We start from the raw sequence: 8,428 nt of genomic DNA, 5'->3' as shown, positions 1-8,428 counted from the left end.
CTATACAATGGGCACGACAATCCAGTAGCCCACTAGAGGGGTTTTTGCAGCAAGATGAGGGGAGCTGGAGGAAAAGATGAATTGTTAATGGCTTACTTCAGTCAGAGTTTGAGTGGATCAGATTGGAATGGTATACCCGCCAAGACCATGGGAGATGGTACACATGGGATGATCTGGCGCAAGCATTTGCTTGTCACTTCTAATACAATCTTGAGATCATTCCAGATCGACTGTCCTTGACTAAGCTTGAGAAGAAGCACAGTGAAAACTTCAGAGAATATGGTTTCAGATGAAGGGAGCAAGCAGCAAGAGTAGATCCCCCAATGAAGGAAAGTGAGATGGTAGATTACTTCCTACAGGCTTTGGAACCTACTTACTATGGTCATTTGGTCTCAGCTGTGGGAAAGTCATTCAACGAAGTAGTAAAGATGGGGGGTATGGTAAAAGAAGGCCTCAAGTCGAATAAAATCATGAGCTATTCGGCTATCAAAGCGACTACTCAGGCTATTCAGGGCGGCATAGGAGGGATTGGGAAGAAGAAAAGAGAGGAAGCGACAATGGTTGATTCAGGAACTTGGTCCGGATCCAGAGGTTCACCTTACCACTACAATCAACCTCGACCCCACCAACAAACTTATCACTACAATCCACCCCAACACTACTATCTCTCACCAGAACCTCATTTTTCCGTCCACCATGCACAAGCATACAACCAACCTCCTGCCCACGCTCAATGGCATGCTTCTGTCCTACCAAATGCTTATCCACATCCATGAGCCTACCAAAACACTCCTGGACCAAGTTTCAGGCCTAGTCAAGCACTCAAGTGTGAAAGGTTACAGAAAAAGAAAACCTTTACTCCGTTGGGAGAATCATACACCAGTCTGTTCCACAGGCTAAAACAGCTAGATATGCTAAGGCCGATACAATCCAAACTGCCAAATCCTCCTCCAAAGAATCTTGACTGTACTGTCAGTTGTGAGTATTGTTCTGGTACTCCGGATCATGATACAGAAAAATGTTGGCACTTGAAAAGTGCGATACAAGAGCTTATTGATACCAATAGAATTGATGTCCAAGCTCCCGAAGCACCCAATATCAACAGGAATCTGATGCCAGCCTATTAGGAGGCAAATATGATCGAAATAGTGCATGCAGAGGGGGAACCCAAGAAGCCATCACAGACTGTCATAATGATTCGGTCTAGTGGAGTCAAGACAGATGAACAATCAGCAGATGAGAAGTTGATGCTCAAGCAGAGCAAAAAGAGTGTTGAGCCATCTGTGGCAGTTGAGAAGGGGTCTTTAAGCAAAGTTGCAAAGAAACAGGAAGGGGTGAAGGTGATTGTACCGGGAGCGGCCAGCAAACCCATCATAATCGTGGAAGGAGCCCGCACAGATCGGGTTATTATCAAGCCAGTAACCCAGTTACCAATAATCAACAGCAAGGCTATTCCATGGAATTACGAACGGGTAACGGTGATGTACAAAGGGAAGGAAGTCAAGGAAGAAATCTGCGAAGTACAGGGTTTGACTCGCTCGGAAAGGTGTTTTACTCCCGAGGAGTTAAGAAGAGCTAAAAATAATCCAGCACTAATGAAGAAAGCCGTAACTAAAGAAGAAGCAGAAGAATTCTTGAGGAAAATGAAGCTGCATGACTACTCTATCGTGGAACAATTAAGAAAGACGTCCGCTCAAATTTCCCTATTGTCATTATTGATCCATTCGGACGAGCACCGTCAAGCTTTAATGAAGATCTTAAATGAGGCACACGTTCCCAATAAGATCTCCGTGAATCACTTGGAAAAAATAGCCAACAAAATCTTGGAAGCAAACAAAGTCACATTTTCTGATGATGAATTATCTGTAGAAGGTACTGAGCACAACAGAGATCTTTACCTCACATTAAAATGTGAAAACTCTGTGGTGACCCGGGTATTGGTTGACAACGGGTCAAGCGCAAACATCTATCCTCTCTCCACTCTAAGCAAGTTGAAAATAGAAGATGAAAGGATCCATAAGAACAGTATTTGCGTGCGGGGATTTGACGGTGGAGGTAAAAATTCAGTTGGGGACATAGTGTTGGAGCTGACGATAGGGCCAGTCGAGTTCACAATGGAGTTTCAGGTGCTGGATATAGCTGTTTCCTATAACTTACTGTTGGGTCGACCCTGGATCCACGCCGCTAAAGCAGTCCCATCAACCTTACACCAGGTAGTCAAATTTGAATGGGATAGACAAGAAATAGTTGTGCATGGGGAAGACAGTTTATGTGCTTGCAGCAATGCCATTGTACCAATCCTTGAAGTGGAAGATGAACAGGGACCGTGGGTCTACCAGGTTTCTGACATGATGTTGGTAGAGAAAGTTTCGGAGGGGAAATACATTCCAAATCCAAAGATAACTGCAGCATCAGTCATGGTAGCCTATGAGATGTTGAAGAATGGTTTTGTACTAGGTAAAGGATTGGGCTCATCTTTGCAAGGCATCATACAGCCGGTGTCTCTTCCCGAAAACTTGGGAACATTTGGTTTGGGATTCAAGCCCACTGTCGTAGACATAAGAAAGGCCAGAAAGCTAAAACAGAAGGCATGGGTCCTTCCAAAGCCAGTCCTACGTCTTTCCAAATCATTTGTCAAGGCCGGTACTAGAAGTCGCTCGGTAACAACAATTCTCAGTTCTATGATTAATCCTGATGAGGAGTTAATTGAAAGATTTGAAAAGTTGTTTGATAGTGTGAACATGGTGGAAAATGGTGAAGGTCCTAGCAACGCAGAAATTCAATTCGTTAGGCCAGAAACAAGCTTAATAATTGGAAAGCCACTCCTCTCCCCATTCGAAAGGAGTCTTGGTAGTTTATTTTGATTTTCCTTCAGTTTGTCTGGATCATTCCAGGGTTGTAATCTAGATTTTTATCTTCCAGTCTATTTGAAGTGTGCAAACCTTGTTTCATTCAATGAAATGCAGTTTCCCTTTCTTTATCATTCCTGATAGTTTTTCTTTTGTTTTTCTTTTTTGTACAGTTCTTTTTACGCTGGCTCTAGTGATATGGCATGCATAAGGAATCCTCAGCCCAGCCTTAAAAATTAATCTGATTCCGAAATAATAGTTCAAGAAGTAGGTTGTGATTACGAATCAGAATACGATGAGGATGAGGCCTTCGAAGAGATTAGTAAGGATTTAATTCACTTCGAAGAAAAACCCAAACCCAACCTGAATGATACAGAAGCCGTCAATTTAGGAGACACAGAAAATATCCGAGAGACTAAAATAAGTGTCCACCTCGAGCCAAAGATCCGGGAGGAGTTAATAAAAGCACTCATCGAATTCAAAGATGTTTTTGCATGGTCATATGATGACATGCCGGGTTTGAGCACTGATTTAGTGGTCCACAAATTGCCCACCGATCCAGTATCCCTCCCGTCAAGCAAAAGTTGAGGAAATTCAAAACTGATATGAGTGTGAAAATTAAAGAAGAAATCACTAAATAGTTGGATGCAAAGGTCACTCGGGTCACTCGATATCCTATTTGGTTGGCTAATGTCGTGTCTGTGCCAAAGAAAGACGGCAAGATCAGAGTATGCGTCGATTACTGCAATCTCAACAAAGCAAGTCCAAAGGATAACTTCCCACTACCCAATATCCACATTTTGATCGATAATTGTGCCAAGCATGAGATATGATCTTTTGTGGATTGCTATGCCGGGTATCATCAGATTCTAATAGATGAAGAAGATGCAGAAAAGACGGCATTCATCACGCCGTGGGGAACTTATTGCTACCGGGTAATGCCATTTGGTTTGAAGAACGCCAGGGCAACTTACATGAGAGCAATGACTACGGTGTTTCATGATATGATACATAAGGAGATTGAGGTATACGTGGATGATGTGATCATAAAATCAAAGCATCAGGCCGACCACGTTGGGGATTTGAGGAAATTCTTCCTGAGACTTCGCAGGTACAACCTCAAGCTTAACCCTGCCAAGTGCGCATTTAGTGTTCCATTCGGAAATCTGTTGGGATTCATAGTCAGCCGGCGAGGCATCGAGTTGGACCCATCAAAGATCAAAGCCATCCAAAAATTGCCACCTCCGAGGAACAAGACTGAAGTGATGAGTCTGTTAGGGAGGTTGAACTACATCAGCAGGTTTATTGCTCAACTCACGACAACTTGTGAGCCTATTTTCAAATTGCTGAAGAAGGATGTTGCGGTCAAGTGGACCGATGAGTGTCAAGAAGCATTTGATAAGATAAAAGGATACTTGTCAAACCCACCCATGCTGGTTCCGCCAGAACTAAGAAGACCCTTGATTCTTTACTTGATAGTCTTGGAAAATTCATTTGGTTATGTACTGGGGCAGCATGACATTACCGGCAGAAAGGAACATGCCATCTACTATCTTAGCAAGAAGTTCACGGCTTATGAGGTTAAGTACACTCATCTAAAAAGGACATGTTGCGCCCTAACTTGGGTGGCTCAGAAATTGAAACATTATTTGTCATCCTACACTACTTACCTCATTTTGCGCTTGGATCCGTTGAAGTATACCTTTCAAAAGCCTATGCCGACAGGGAGACTTGCGAAGTGGCAGATATTGCTCACAGAGTTTGACATCATCTATGTAACTCGGACTGCGATGAAAGCCCAAGCATTGGCTGATCATTTGGCCGAAAACTCGGTCGATGAAGATTACGAGCCACTGAGAACTTATTTTCCCGACGAAGAAGTGATGCATATCGATGAACTGGAGCAAATTGAAAAACCAGGCTGGAAACTTTTCTTTGATGGGGCTACCAACATGAAAGGAGTCGGGATAGGAGCTATTCTTATTTCTGAAACAGGGCATCACTATCATATTACGGCTCAGCTTCGGTTTTATTGCACCAATAATATGGCTGAGTATGAAGCCTGTATTTTGGGTCTAAGGCTAGCTGCAGACATGGATATTCAGGAAATCTTGGTCTTGGGAGACTCGGATCTTCTGGTACATCAAATCCAAGGAGAATGGGAAATGCGAGACTTGAAGCTCATACCGTACCGACAATGTTTACATGATCTTTGTCAACGGTTTCGATCAGTGGAGTTCAGGCATATTCCAAGGGTCCATAATGAGGTCGCCGATGCTTTGGCTACCCTAGCATCAATGTTGCACCATCCGGACAAAGCTTATGTCGATCCTCTGCATATTCAAGTCCGAGATCAGCATGCTTACTGTAACATGATTGAAGAAGAACTTGATGGTGAACCATGGTTCCACGATAACAAGGAGTTCATCAGAATGGGGGTATATCCAGTGCAAGCCACGGGGGATCAAAAGAGAACAATTCGACGGTTGGCAAATGGATTCTTCTTAAGTGGAGGAGTTTTGTATAAGAGAACACCAGACCTTGGATTATTAAGATTCATAGATACTAGACAAGCTACGGATGTCATGTCCGAAGTACATTCAGGAGTCTGCGGACCACATATGAGCGGATATGTGTTAGCGAAGAAAATTCTCCCAGCAGGCTATTATTGGCTTACCATGGAGCGAGATTGTATCAATTTTGTGCGCAAATGTCATTAGTGCCAGATATATGGAGATTTGATTCATTCTCCACTATCGGAATTGCACACAATGTCGGCACCATGGCCCTTCGTTGCTTGGGGCATGGATGTCATTGGACCAATTGAGCCAGCAGCATCCAACGGGCACAGGTTCATTCTGGTAGCCATTGATTATTTCACCAAGTGGATTGAGGCTAAAACTTTCAAATCGGTGACCAAGAAAGCAGTGGTCGATTTTGTTCACTCAAATATCATCTGTCGATTCGGAATCCCAAAGGTGATCATCAGAGATAATGGTACTAATCTTAATAGTAACTTGATGGAAGAGGTATGTCAACAGTTTAAGATTACACATCGCAATTCTACCCTATATCGTCCCAAGGTGAATGGAGCAGTCGAGGCAGCCAACAAAAACATAAAGAAGATACTTCGAAAAATGGTAGAAGGTTCGAGGCAATGACACAAAAAATTACCATTCGTGTTGTTGGGATATCGCACTACTGTTCGCACTTCGGTAGGCGCAACTCCTTATTTGTTGGTATATGGAACTGAAGTAGTGATACCTGCGGAAGTTGAGATCCCGTCCCTTCGAATTGTCGCTGAGGCTGAAATTGATGATAATGAGTGGGTAAAACCCCATTTGGAGCAGTTGAATTTGATTGATGAAAAAAGATTGGCAGCAGTGTGTCATGGCCAGTTATATCAAAAGAGAATGGCAAGAGCATACAACAAAAGGGTGCGTCCCCGAAAATTTGAAGTGGGTCAGCAAGTGTTGAAACGTATTCTTCCACATCAGGTTAAAGCAAAAGGCAAGTTCGCCCCGAGTTGGCAAGGGCCATTCATTGTGACCAGAGTATTATCCAATGGCGCTCTATGTTTAACAGATATCGAAGGAAAATGCATAGACATGGCCATCAATTCCGACGCGGTCAAGAGATATTATGTATGATTTCTTTGTTATAATTGTTGATTGTTTGTACTTGGCATTGTTTCAAAGATTGGAATGACGAAGACAATTTATTCTGCTATCTAAACACTTTACCCTTTGTTCCCCCTTTAGAGCCACATTTGTTTCTTTCATACCCCTCTTTTGGAATCAATAACAAAAGAAAAGGAAAAGAAAGAAAAAGAGAAAGGAAAAGAAGTGAAAAGAGAAAGTATAACAACAAGGAAATTCAGGTGTGAACTACGTTTGACCTGATTCCTGTTAAGGATATGTAGGCAGCCTCACGGCTCGGTCATAGTAAAATAAAATATCAAAAGGTCTCCAAGAAAGAAACTGGGGCAGAAGTTGTACTAATAAGAAATGTGATTCCAAGAGTTGTAATTTTAAACCCATGTCAAATTGTTTTGAGTCTTTGATACCCTTTCTTTCTAACCCCATCCAAAAGCCCACATTACGGTCTAAAGAAAGACCTTCCGATCAGTCTTCGAGAGATGCCGAGTTGAGCAAAAAGAGGTGATTCATATCAGGATAACACTCTGGTCCAAGCAGGAAAATTAATGAAAATGAGAAAATCTTATTGGTAAAACCCCTCATGGGCAACATGAGACGACAAAAGCTGAGAGAAAGTAAAAATGAGAGAGTCTTGTTGGTGAAAACCCTTCAGGGCACTGCAAGTCGAACAAGGTCCGTAAGTTGGCGGAAAGTAAAATTGGGTTGTGGAAATCTTGGAGAACAAAGTAAAACAATTGGAAAGGAGATTGGTTAAATAGACTGGGATGATTAATCTAAAATGCATACCATGATCATTGGTACCAGTGACTCCACTCAGATAAGTTCCTTTTTCCTATCTCCAACAGTCATCCAAATTTGGATTTTCTTCTTTATTCATAATTCTCAAAATCGTCGCATTTCATTGCTGTTAATTTTTACTCCCCTAAAGCTCTTCCAAGGTTAGCCTTGTTCCAACAAATAAGAAGGAATGTCAAAGTATACAACCAAGATTCAAAATTAGACAAAGCAAAATACGGCTAGGACAAGCTGGAGATAATATGATGAAAAATGAGACATAGGGTGTAAGCAAAAGTGGAATCGGTGGAATGGTTCAGTAATATCATGGGATATATGTGAGTTCAGACAGAAGGGTCAGAAGTGAAAACAACAGTTGGGGATCCTGCAGTTAAGGATCAATCACGAGGTCAAAACAGTCCTTTCGACCGGTTCAAGGGAGTTTGTTGAAGCAAAGCATGGCAAAGTGAAAACCCTCCCCAGCAAGAATGCCACAACTAACCACCACATTTTAAACTAACAAGATTTTCTTTGATTTGAAACAGGGGCAAAGATGGCATTTGTTTCAGGAAGCACCCTGTGAGGGAGGCAAGTACCATGCAGGTTTGATCGTATAAATTTTCAGGATCCTCCTGGAAAATGGGACTTAGTTTAAAATTTAAAACAATCATGAGTAGCAACATCTAGTATAAATGTACCCCCAAAAGAATATAAGTTGGCTTTAAAGCTTTTATTGCTGGGATAGGATTTAATTTGAAGTTTTCAGGATCCTCCTGAAAAATGAGATCTAGGTTAAACCCTAAAACAATCATAGGTAGTAAATATAGGACAAATGTGCACCAAAAGGAATATAAGTTAGCTTCAAAGTTCGCGTAAGAGTTATCAGGACCCTCCTGGATAATGGGACATAGTTTAAAACTGGTTTAGATAACAAGATTTAACAGAAGTCATGCCTTTAAAAGATATAGCTTAGATTTAAAAAATTGACGTTTAGTTAAGAGTTGTCAGGACCCTCCTGGATAATGGGACCTAGCTTTCAAATTCATATTAATATTTGGTAATATGCTTCAGTTTAACACTCACAGATGCGCCCAGCTACCAAACTGGGGCAGAAAACTTTCTTTTGTTTTGTCTATTTTTGTTGAA

This window comes from Nicotiana tabacum, chromosome 7, assembly GCF_000715075.1.
Source record: "Nicotiana tabacum cultivar K326 chromosome 7, ASM71507v2, whole genome shotgun sequence".
Classification (NCBI taxonomy): Eukaryota; Viridiplantae; Streptophyta; class Magnoliopsida; order Solanales; family Solanaceae; genus Nicotiana; species Nicotiana tabacum.
This window is presented reverse-complemented; position numbering follows the sequence as displayed.